This window comes from Peromyscus californicus, unplaced genomic scaffold, assembly GCF_007827085.1.
Source record: "Peromyscus californicus insignis strain IS unplaced genomic scaffold, ASM782708v3 Scaffold_23__1_contigs__length_62951481, whole genome shotgun sequence".
NCBI classification, from domain to species: domain Eukaryota; kingdom Metazoa; phylum Chordata; class Mammalia; order Rodentia; family Cricetidae; genus Peromyscus; species Peromyscus californicus.
Window position 1 is genome coordinate 58349260 of NW_026294534.1, and position 12815 is coordinate 58362074.

A 12815-nucleotide genomic window follows, 5' to 3' on the forward strand; every position below is an offset into this window, starting at 1 on the left:
CCCCCAGGCAACTTTATTTATTAACATGCAAATAAAATCACATTTCAGTACAAATAAAATATCACCATAAATGACATTCTAATTTCTGTAGAAATCTCATTGTGGGAAAAGACTGAGTCTTCCAGATGAGAATGTCTCTACTGAAGAAATATTTACTCATCATCTGAATACCTTTCAGGAGAGAAAGGAGCTGAGGAGCTGGCTTAGATTACTTAGTTTTGCATGTCTTTTGCCTTCTATCTAAACCATCCTTAGGATCCAAAGATAGATTAGTTACCTTATATCTTCATCTCTCTTCCAAATTAATCACATTGAAAAAATATCATGTTTTTCTGTTTTTTATTAATAAATTTACTATTTTTTCTTTTCTATTGTTTTCTTTTTTTTTAGTGTCACTATGAATCTATGACTGGCCTGGAACTCACTATGTAGTCTAGACTCTTTTAGAACATCAGAGAGATTTGCCCACTTTGCCTCCACTGTACCTGAATTATAGGTGGGTACACCACAAACAACTAACTTGTTTTTTTTTTTTTTTTTTGAGACAAGGTTTCTTTGTGTAGCCTTGGCTCTCTTGGAACTAGCTCTGTAGACAAGGCTGGCCTTGAATTCACAGAGATCCTTCTACCTCTGCCTCCCAAGTGTTGGGATTAAAGGTGTATGACACCACCTCCTGCCATAACTTGGTTTTTTAAATGGGATGAGTGACTTAAGTAAAGATGAGTTGCTGTGGCTGGCTGGTTAGGGTAGCCAGGACACAGGCTCTTGTCCTAACTCCAGCAACAGAAGGCTCCCATCAAATGCAGTCCTCCTACCTTAAAGTCCACTGTCTTTCAAATATGAGCAACATTGTTTTTCTTTATCACTGAGTCTATTACAACTCATCAAGGGACTAGATCAGAGTTCTGCCCTTATTCTATATATGATGAAACCAAGGCTCACAAAGATAAGTTGTTTTTCAATATTGTTAAGTGTAACTGCTCATCTAACTTATACCATCTTTCTGATGAATCACTGAAAGAAGGTGAAGCCACCTAAGCCAGGCATGGTGATACAAGCCTGTAATCATGCTACTTAGAAAGTAGAGGCAGAAATTTCAGGATTTCAAAGCCATATGAGGTGAGAATGGTCAATGGGCTATGGTGGAAGGACCACAGCACCAAGGGAAACTGTGATTGGCTCAGGACAATGTCCATAGTCTTCCCCGAAGCACCAGAACTTTAGGGCCATGATACTACAAAGTGTTAGCTGAGGCATTTATCATCCCAAGTTTTCTATTCTTGATAATGTTTCCTGTTCAAGGTAGCCTAGGTCACTTCTGGGTCAGATTCCTGTTGCTCATTAAAGAGTGAAATTCTCCTTCAGAATTCGCCTCAGGCAGGGATGAGCTCTCTAACTGCATATCCAATGCAGTGTTCAGCTCTGAAACCATATACACACAACCAACAGAAATGGACTCAGCAGGTTTTATTGAGATATTTGTGTATACTTAATCACACATACTTTTAAGGAAGAAATTGAAAGGGAAGAATTTGGGAAGGGATAGAGAGAGAACAAGGAAGTGGGAAAGTGATGTATGTATATTTTAATTAAAATGTCTAAAAATAAAATTTAAATAAAAAATGTGGCTAGAGCGATAACTTAGCAATTAAGAGCACTGGGTGTTGTTACAGAAGATACAGGATTCCATTGCCAGAATCCATGGTAGCTAACCATCTCCTATATCTCCATTTCCAAGAGATTTGATACCTCTGGCCTCTGCAGGTACTGCACCCAGACACATGCAGGCAAATAGCCATATACAGAAAACAAAAATAAATTAAAAAATGGAGTTCTGTATAGTAATGTCACAGCCTTGAAACAGACAGCAGTAAGAGATAGTTAGAATTAAGTCCTTTTGGTTCTGCATAGAAGCAGCTATGGCCTTCCTCTGAGCCAGCCTGCTCAGAGGCAAAATAAGCCTTATTTTGTGGTTAGAATAGCTCAGAGTAGCTCTTCATTTAAGAACAGCAGTCACGGAGTTGGAGAGAGGTCCTGAGTTCAATTCCTAGCAACCACATGGTGGCTCACAACCATTGTAACAAGATCTGGCGCCCTCTTCAGAATAAATAAGAAAAAAAAATCTTTAAAAAAAAAAAAAAAGAACAGCAGTCACAGTGTGGATAGGTGACTATTTATTTATTTATTTATTTATTTATTTATATTTGTGTTCTCTGTCCTTTATATGTGTGAGAATTGTGGCATTGATCAATCTTTTAAATGAAAATCTCTTGTACTGTAAATCTCCATCTGTCAAAGTAGCTAGACTTGCAGTCTCCTGTCTCTATTTAAATTGTTTACAGTATAACCTGGGACCCGACCTGACCCTAAAAGAGATTTAAGGATGACTGTACACATGGAATGCAAATTCTGTTCTAGTCTGTCTCCTCTTTTATCATTAGCCACAGCAGAATGCATGCTGTTAGTAAAGAAATTTTGGTTTATTAAACTTTGGAGTATGTTGAATGTTTTTTCCCTTGGATGGCATATTAATTCTAGAACTGCAGTACTTTCAGCCTTTTAGAAAAATGAGACAAACTTTCATATGTTGATTTAGGTGGCCTTGATTCTAGTCTGTTGCCTTCCAGGGCAGTGACATTGTGGTCCTTATTGATTAAACAAACTAAATTCTTAGATAAAGTACTCTAAAACCAATGAGTTTTAAAATTACCAATTTGAGTCTTGTAGTCAACTGTTCATTTCAGTAACAGGAAAACTATTTGCCTGTGGAGCATGGCTTCTCCCTTCAGACCAGAATAGGAGGAATAGTTTTTGTACACCACAGGGGGGAACTTGGTAGGCAATCAGCTACTTGAGTCACCATTATGGACTGATTGTAGCATTGGGAGTGATTTTGTAATTTCCCAGCATGTATTAATTGATGTCATGTGAATGAAGTCAGACCAAATTGATGGGTGTACAATTTAGAAAGGTTAGCTTGAGCCAATGAATATTAAATTTCCAACAAGGGAACATTCCTATTCAGATATGTTCAACCCTGCTTGTCAGAGTTTAATCACCTCAGAGGTTTGATACAAAGGCCATTACACAGTCCTTCTTGTCACAGTTAAGTCAGCTCAGAGATTTGAGACGCAGGCCATAGCTGTGTGTGTCAGGTTACAGGTCTCAGCATCCAACATGTACATATGAGCAAGATCAATTGGTCTCTTATTAATGACATATCCTCTACCAGTAAATGATTTGCTCTTTTTCAAAGTCAACATAGCTATGTTTTTTCAATTATATTGATCTTTTTAAAAAGTCAGTACTTAGTTTCACTTTTTAAATTTGAGTTTTTTATATACATCACTACTCTACTCTCTTATTTGTTTTCATTCTCTAATGTTTTCTAGGCATTAATAATTTCCTTTCATTTTTCTCAAGTGCTGTTGATTATTTATTTCTGTTTAGTGTGATGTCTCCTGTAGCTCAGGCTTGCCTCATCTTATGTAATTGAGAATTGCTTTGAACACACCTAATACTGACTCTGATGTCCAGTGCTGCAAAGACTGTTTTGCAACTCCATCCAGGCTGGGGCTTGACTGATGTGTTAGAAGACAAAATAGATGAGTGAATGAGTGTTATCCAATGTCTGTAGATTTTATTATGTATTTAAAAATGAAGAGGGACCTCTGTAAGAATTGAGTTCACTGACCAATTTTAAAGTACAGCACAGAAAGGGAGGGCATGAAGGAGAGTGAACTTTTCTGCTTTGACTGTAATTGACACTAGAAATGAGTAGTGAGGTAATCAAGTTTAGATGATCGATAAATATTCTGACTGGCTACTTCTTGGGTCCACAGACCAGGCAATCAGGAATCATGATAAAGAACTGAACTTATCATGAAACCAGAGTACTGTAGTTACTCTAGTTCAACCAGAATAGAAGATCTGGGTAAAACAGTGGTGGTCCTGCATAACAGAGCTGTTATTTTCTAGATTTAAGATGTACAGCCTGTGAGAAAAGACATGACTAACCATTGTTGTTCTCTAATATAAATCCCTAGTCTCTGGCACACATGGCCATTAAGCCTGTTTCAAGTTTTTAAAATAATTTTGGAGGATTACAATTACATCAATTCCATGATCTCTTTCCTTCCTCCAAGCCCTCCCATAGACTCCTCATTGTTTTATAATTCATATATAAAGGATATATAACCTTTAAGAGCATTTTATCTTTTAAAACTTTTTTTATAACCGATCCACACATATTACAATGTACTCAAGTTTTCTGATTTTTGTCTTCATTTTTCCTATTTTAATTATGTAATAACCATCATGTTCAGAAAATACTCTGTGCCTATAATCCCATTAATCTAAAGTAATTTACCTGTTCTATCTCATCATCTTTAGCAAAAAATATATCTATAATCTTATATTTTTCTCTCAATACTTTGTGTCTGACTGTCTATCTGGCAAAAACCAGTCAGTTCAACCAGATGGCACAGTTACAGATACCAGACTGAAAAGGATTAGAGAGTAATAAGGAAAATATACCATCAGTGGCACAGAAGAGGACTGGGCCTTGCATGTTGGGGCTCACTATTAAAAGTAAGTTTTAGTAGGAAGCCTTTGAGATGTCCCATGGATTATGATCCAGATTCTTTTCATTTTGAGCAATACACAGGGTAGTAGTCTAGTCTCATTTCTGTCTAGCTGATCAAATAACCTGAATAAAATAACTTTGTGGGGGAAAGCAGTTATTTGACTGACAATTCTAAGTTACAGTTCATCATTTACAAGGTGTAAATACAGAAACTCAAGGACCTAATCACATCACATTCACAATCAAGGGTGAAAGGAAAATAAACACATTCTTGCTTTCTTCTTTTCTACTTTCTTCACTCTTATACAGTCCAGGGTTCAGCCTATGGAAAGGAGATACCACAAGTGGGTAATTTATTGTAGATCAATTAACAGTCAAGACAGTCTACCACATATGTGCACACAGGTCAACCTAATCTACAAAATAACCCATTAAAACCCTATCCAAGTGATCATAGGTTGTGTCAGGTTCACAGTTGAAATTAACCAGTAAATTCCTCATCTTGTGAATTAATTGCCATGTGCAATCAGAAACATCCCTTTCAAACCTAACCTTTACGTTCCTGGTCCCTAAGTTCTCACTTTAATCATAATGTAAAATATGTTTCACTTTTTTCAATTCCAACATTTAAAAAGTTTAAGGTCTTCTAACTTCATGTTCTTTGAAAACAAAAAAATGAGAACCATACATTTTTTTCAAAAAGGGAACTGGGGCATAGCAAATAATCAGTGACATTAAAGGAAAACCAAAACTCAGCAGCATTCATATGAATCCAGAGTCATAGTGTCCAAATTCTGGGACTCTTAATGATATTCTAGACTCTAGAGGACTTGGGAAGCTCCAAGTCTCAGGATCTGTCATGCACAACACACATAGTGTTCCTATGTGCCAGCTCTACTACATACCTACAACTCTCCTTGATGGTTATCCTGTGGTCCTAGAATTTACCACACCTTCAAGTGTCCTCTGCAACCTCTGCAGAAATTCCAAACCTGCCACAAGCATCATCAGCTATCCATGACATTAATGCATAATAATCCTGATCATGCATGCTTTTAAATCTAGTACCACATAGATGATAGTTACACTGCAATATTCAGCTCCAAATGTAGCCTGACTTTATTGGACCAAACAGCAGTCAAAGCTATTGCAAAGAAACACATCAGTTTCAATTCAGTGGTGCTGATCTCTTTGACAATCACAGGTGCTCCTACAACTCCAGCACAATGAGCACACACAGACTCTTAGCCAAAATATGAAACAAAAGACCCTTAGAAAATGACTACAAAAGTCTTTATTCCCATCTGAAACTTTACAAACAAGCCTCCATTGTCAGTGATTTTCTCACCATTTTTCCCCTTTTCTATAAAAAAATAGCCCCTCAGGAGATCTCTTCTATTTTCCCTTCCTGGGAAAATCCATGTATCCTTACTTGGGCCCTCCTTGTTACCTAGCCTCTCCAAAAATGGGGATTGTCACATGGTTATCCTTTATTTAGAGATAATTTCCACTTAGGACTGATTACATACGATGTTTGTCTTTCTGGGTCTGGGTTACCTCACTCAGGATGATTTTTTTCTCTAGTTCCAACCATTTGCCTGCAAATTTCCTGAAGTCATTGTTTGTAATACTCCATTGTGTCAACATATCACATTTTCTTTATCCATTCTTCAGTTGAGAGACATGTAGGTTGTTTCCAGGTCTGGCTATTACAAATAATGTAGCTAGAGTTTTCCTGCCTGGCCCACAGTCAGGACAAATCTCTGTCACCTGCCAGTCCCACAGCTGCTCAGACCCAACCAAGTAAACACAGAGACTTATATTGCTTACAAACTGTATGGCTGTGGCAGGCTTCTTGCTAACTGTTCTTATATCTTAAATTAATCCATTTCTATAAATCTATACCTTGCCACGTGGCTCGTGGCTTACCGGCATCTTCACATGCTGCTTGTCATGGCGGCGACTGGCAGTGTCTCCCTCTGCCTTCCTGTTCTCTCAATTCTCCTCTCTGTTAGTCCCGCCTATACTTCCTGCCTGACCACTGGCCAATCAGTGTTTTATTTATTGACCAATTAGAGCAATTTGACATACAGACCATCCCACAGCAAGATAATGTTGTTATGAACATAGCTGAGTGTCCACAAGTGTCCTTGTGGTATGACTGAGCATCATTTGGGTATATGCCCAGGAGTGGTATTTCTGGGTCTTGAGGTAGATTGATACCCAACTTTCTGAGAAACCACCATACTGATTTCCAAAGTGGCCATACAAGTTTGCACTCTTGTGGTGATATATTGTGTACCCTAATAAACTTATCTGAGTATCAGAGGACATAGCCAGCCACTAGATTAGACATAGAGTCCAGACAGTGGTGACACACACCCTTAATTCTATAACTTGGGAGACAGAGATCCATCTGTGAGTTCAAGGCCACACTGGGAACAGAGTCAGGCAGTGGTGGCACATGCCTTTAATCCCAGTACCTGAGATCTCATGCCTTTGCTTGGAAAGCATACATGCCTTTAATCCCAGGAAGTGACATTGCTGGGTGGAGAACAGTATATAAAGCATGAGGAGACAGAAACTAAACAGTAGTTCAACTGAGACCCTCAAGGGTGAGGACTCAGAGGCTTTCAGTTGAGGATTCACAGAAACAGGATCGGCTGAGGAGTTGGTGAGGTAAGGTTGGATGTGGCTTCTGTTTCTCTGATCTTTCAGCTTTCAACCCAATATGTGGCTCTGGGTTATTTTTTTTTAATTAATAAGACTATTTAGCAATTTGTGTTACACACTCCCAGCAGCAATGGAGGAGTGGTCCCCTCATTCCACATCCTCTCCAGCATAAGTTGTCATTTCTGTTTTTGATTTTAGACATTCTGACAGGTATAAGATGAAATCTCAGAGTTATTTTGATTTGTATTTCCCTGATGACTAAGGATATTGAGTAAATCTTTAAGTGTTTTTCAGTCATTTCAGATTCTTTTGTTGAGAATTCTGTTTAAATCTGTACCCCAGTTTTTAATTGGATTATTTGGTTTTTTGGTGTCTAGTTTCTTGAGTTCTTTATATATTTTGGATATTAGCCCTCTGTCAGATGTGGGACTGGTGAAGATCTTCTGCCATTCTGTAGGCTGTCATTTTGTCTTGTTGACAATGTGCTTCACTTTACAGAAGCTTCTCAGTTTCAGGAGGTCCCATTTATTAACTGTTGCTCTTAGTGTCTGTGACACTGGTGTTATATTCAAAAAGTTGTCTCCTGTGCCAATGCTTTCAAGGCTACTTTCCATTTTGTCTTCTATCAGGATGAGTGTAACTGGATTTATGTTGAGGTCTTTGATCCACTTGGACTTGAGTTTTGTGCGTGGTACTAGATATGGATCTATTTGCATTCTTTTGAATGGTGACATACAGTTATGCCATCACCATTTGTTGAAGATGCTTTCTTTGTCAAAAATAGGTTTATAGGTGTGTGGACTAATGTTTTCAATTTGATTCCATTGATTCACATGTGTGTTTTTATGTCAATACCATGCTGTTTTTACTATAGTTCTGTAGTATAGCTTGAAAGCAAAGATGGTGATACATCCAAAAGTTTCTTTACTGTACAGGATTGTTTTAGCTATCTTGGGTGTTTTGGTTTTCCATATGAAGTTGAGTATTATTCTTTTGAGGTACATGAGGAATTGTGTTGGGATTTTTATGGGGATTGCATTGAATCTGTAGCTTGATTTTGATAAGATGGTCATTTTTACATGAGTAATCAGGTTGGGGTGGGATAGAGGGGGAAAGTAATGAAAGAGATGTCTTGTCTGGGGCATTTGGAGGTGAGATAGAAACCTGGTGCAAGGAAAACTCCCGTAAATCTACAAGGATGTCCCCAGGCAAGACTCCTAGCAATAGTGTGTAGGTAGTCTGAACTATCCATCTCCTATAATCAGATTGGTGACTACCCTAATTTTCATCAGAGACCCTTCATCCTATAATTGATGGAAACAGATGCAGAGATACACAGCCAATGTGGAGCCCCCATGGGACTGGACTATGCCCTCTGGATATGGAAGATGTTTGTTTGGACCGAACTGTTTTTGGGGGGGGCACCCAGGCAGGGGGATTGGAATCCATCCCTGGTGCATGGGCAGGCTTTTGGGAGCCTGATGCCTGTGGTGTGACACCTTGTGCAGCCTTGGTGCAATGGGGAGAGGCTTGGACCTGCCTAGGCTCAGTGTGCCAGACTCTGCTGACTCCTCATGGAAGACCTTGATTTGGGGGATGTAGGGATGTGGGATGCTTGGGAGGGAGAGCTGGATGGTGGGAGAAGGGAGGAGGGAGGATTTGTGGGTGGTATGTAGAGTGAGTAGAAAATTCCTTAATAAAGAAAAATGAAAAGAAAAAAGCATCAAAAGTTCTCAACCACAGGGGGAAAATAAATAAGGGAATGACAGTTGTAAGTCTCCAGGTGCATGTTGGGAATTGAACCCAGATTCTTCAGAAGAGAAGCCAGAAGTGCTGTTAACCACTGGGCCATTTCTTTAGCACCTAGCCTAATGTTTAGTTATTACTTAGTTCTGTGGCACAGATAATTGCTGGGAGATGTCTTCCTGCATGTTGTGAATATATGTTGTTCCCATTTGGTTAATAAATAAGTTGCTTTGGCCTGTGGCAAGGCAGCTTAGAAGCATGCAGGAAATCCAAGGATAGAGGAAGGAGAAAGGTGGAGTGGAGGAGACGCAAGACTAGACACTAGGAGCAGCATGTAATGGGATGCAGGTTGCTTCTGCAGTTCCTAAGCAGCTATGAGTGAGAACAATGGAAGAACAGAACTGACTCATTGAAGTTGCCTTTTGACCTCTCTAACTTTTCCTGTGGCACACGTGTGATGATATATACTTACACACATGTAATACACACACACACACACAAATGCATACTTGTGGTATCATAAAAAAAAGAGATACACAGCCAAGCACTGGACCACGCTCTGAGAATCTTGTTGAAGAGAGAGAAGAAGGATTGAATGAGCCAGGGGATGTCAAGGTCATCAGAAGGAAACCCACAGACATCCTGGGCTCATAAAAGCTCACAGACACTGGACCAATAGCTAAGGAGCCTATTTGGGACCAACCTAGGCCCTCTACATATGTGAGATAGTTGTATAGCTTGGTCTGCTTTTGGGACACCTAGCAGTCAGAGCAGGCCCAGTTGCAAATGCTTTGGCAGGCTTTTGGGAACCTATTTCTCATAGTGGGTTGCCTTACCAAGCCTTAGTATGAGGGAAGGAGCTTAGTCCTACCACAACTTGATATGCCATGCTTTGCTGACACCAGTGGGAGGCTTGCCTCTTTCTGAACAGAAACAAAGAAGGAATGGATTTGGAAAGGTATAGAGGGGAGCTGGGGGAGGGAAGAGAAGGAGCAGAGGGAGGGGAAACTGTGGTGGGCATGTAAACCAAATGAATAAATTTAATTAATGAAAAGCCCCTCAATCTCTCAGCATTTAATGCCTTTACAACCCAGCTATCCAAACATATTCACAAACTTCTAAAAAATTGTTCAAAGACATAAAAATTCATAAATCCATATTCCTCATATCAGTAGCCCCATTTATCTGGCACCAGTTCTATTCTAGCTTCATTTTTTTTGTTGAGAAATATAGCTGGAACAAAAGCAACTTGAGGGAGAAAGGATCAAATTATGATTCCAAATAATATTCTCTTTTTTCAGGATGTCAAGCTAGAAACTCAAGCACCTACTCACATAACACCCACAGTCAAGAGCAAAGAGAGAATGAACTCATTCTTGCTTGTAACTTCCTTTACTCATTGATGTTTTGGGTTGCAGCCTAGGGAGCGTTGCTACCTATAGTGGTCTGGGTACTCTTCATCAAGTAACAACACAGAGAACCCATCACATTCATCCCCACAGGCCAACCTGGTTTATATATTTATTCATTAATTCTTTCTAGGTAATTATATAATTAATATAATTCTAGATAATATCCAGGCAATACTGCCCTTGCCTTTAATCTCAGCACTCAGAAGACAGTGGAATGCATACTTTTGTGAGTTCAAGACCAACTAGGTCTCCCTATAGCGTTCTCTGACAGCTAGGCCTACATAGTAAGACACTCTCTAAAAACCACAAAAACAAGCAAACAAACAAAACTACTCTGGACTGGTATTAATGATAAAGCTATAGGTGTCTTAAAAGTTGGGAAAGATCATAGAAGGCAATCTACAAAGCAGAAGGTAGCTTGAGGAAGCATGTGATTCAAGAGGCCTGTTTTTATACTTGCAGGCTTTTTTTTTGTGAATACAGTGGAAAATTTCTTTCAAGAAATGGACTTTTCATTTTTTTTCTTTAAATGTTTGAGACAGCTTCTCTCTGATTTACTCTGGATGTCCTGAAACTCACTATGTAGATGAGACTGACCTCAAACTCACAAAGATATGCTGCAAGCCCCAGGAAAATGTAATGGAATTCAGCTACTATCACAAAAGCTACTACCTGGAAAAGTCAAGGACTTCTCCAAAGGTCAATCCATGGCTAAAGAAGTCTTGGTGATATTTTAGCCTTTATATATATAATATATATATATTAGCTGGTTCCTAAAATGATTTTCTTGTGTGCTTCCAAAAACTCCTAACAGTGTATTTATATAAAATACCTATCAAGCATCCAAGGCCAAACAAAACATCACCTGTCCCCTAGGTCAGGGGATAGCTTTATTTCTTGTGCAATTTAGGGTGAGACTCTCTTTCCTTACAGCCTTACTAATAGACTCCTAATTTCTTACCAAACCACTTCTAAAAATATAGATTGAGCACATAAATTTGCTTCTTGATATACTAATCGATCATTAGCTCTCAGTTGACCTCCTCCTTTACCACTCCCCTTTTGGGTTGTAAAAGAAAGCCTGGTGGTCACTGCCTGAGGAAAATTCTTACCTGCCTTTATCACCCTGTAAGAATTCAAGCCTGCTGATCTTGCTCTGCCAGAGGATTGCTATTGCTTGGGTTTATAACTCAATTCCTGAGAGACTTGGGGAGAACTGAGAGAATAAGGAGACTGAGAGGAGGAGGAGGAGGAGGAGGAGGAGGAGAGAGAGAGAGAGAGAGAGAGAGAGAGAGAGAGAGAGAGAGAGAGAGAGAGAGAGGAAAAAAGAGAATGAAAGAACTAGATGGGCAAGAACTGGAGAGGAATGGACTAGATGGGAAGAACTGGATTGAAGGGCTAAAAGAGAATACTAGAGGAATGAGATGGAAGATGAGGAAGAGCCAGATGAGAAAGAAGGAGATGGGAGAGGAGCTAAGATAGGAAGGAACTAGATGGATGAGAACCTAGATGAGGCAGAACTAAGATGAGAGAATTAAGATAGAGCTTAGAGAGGACAGCAGATAAAGGTAAAGACAAATCAGGCAAGAAAGGAGCTAGGCATGAGAGCAGAATAGAAGCTGTGTAGAGAGAGAACTGACACAGAACAGTAAAGTGTATGGACTAAGGAGTTTCATGTACATAGATTCATTTCTTTTCATCAAAGATTAAATTATCAGCTGGTTGTAGATTCTTCCCAGACCCTGGAAGGGGACTATGGAGGGGCCGGACCTCCCAAGTCCCCGATAGAGATATACTTGTTTTTACCTCCCAAGTACTAGGACTAAAGGCTTTTACCACCATGCCTTGCAACCTTTGTTTTGATCATGCATTGTATGTGTTTGATGTTCATTGTTTGCTGGAGGGATTTCTAGCATCTAGGGATGGACCAAGTCTGTCAATCAGCTCTTTTAGCTCACTTTCATTCAAGTTTGATGCTAACTTCCTGAATAATTTCCAGACTGAGGCTTAAACCTGCATTAACAGTCAGCCACTTATCTGATGAGGGATTCTGTTTTTCTCCCAACTTAGTCATTATTGCTGATGAAAAGATTGTTTGGTTAACTCTAACAGCTTTCTGAAACTGGGTTCTTAAATTTCTGAAATTACTGAACCTCTGAGATCACTGAGTTTTTTTTATATCATTCTTATAGTACTTAGAGATATGAGACATAATGATCTTGTATCTTTAATTCATTAGTTTTTCATATTTTACATATAAAATATTATATATTTTTTATATTTACATTCCATAATTTAATTGACACTGACAAGTCTGAGTGTGTATTGAGTACATATTTCTTTTAGAGTTTTTTCAGCATTTCACAACATGCTACAAAGAGATTCCTTAGAAATGTCCA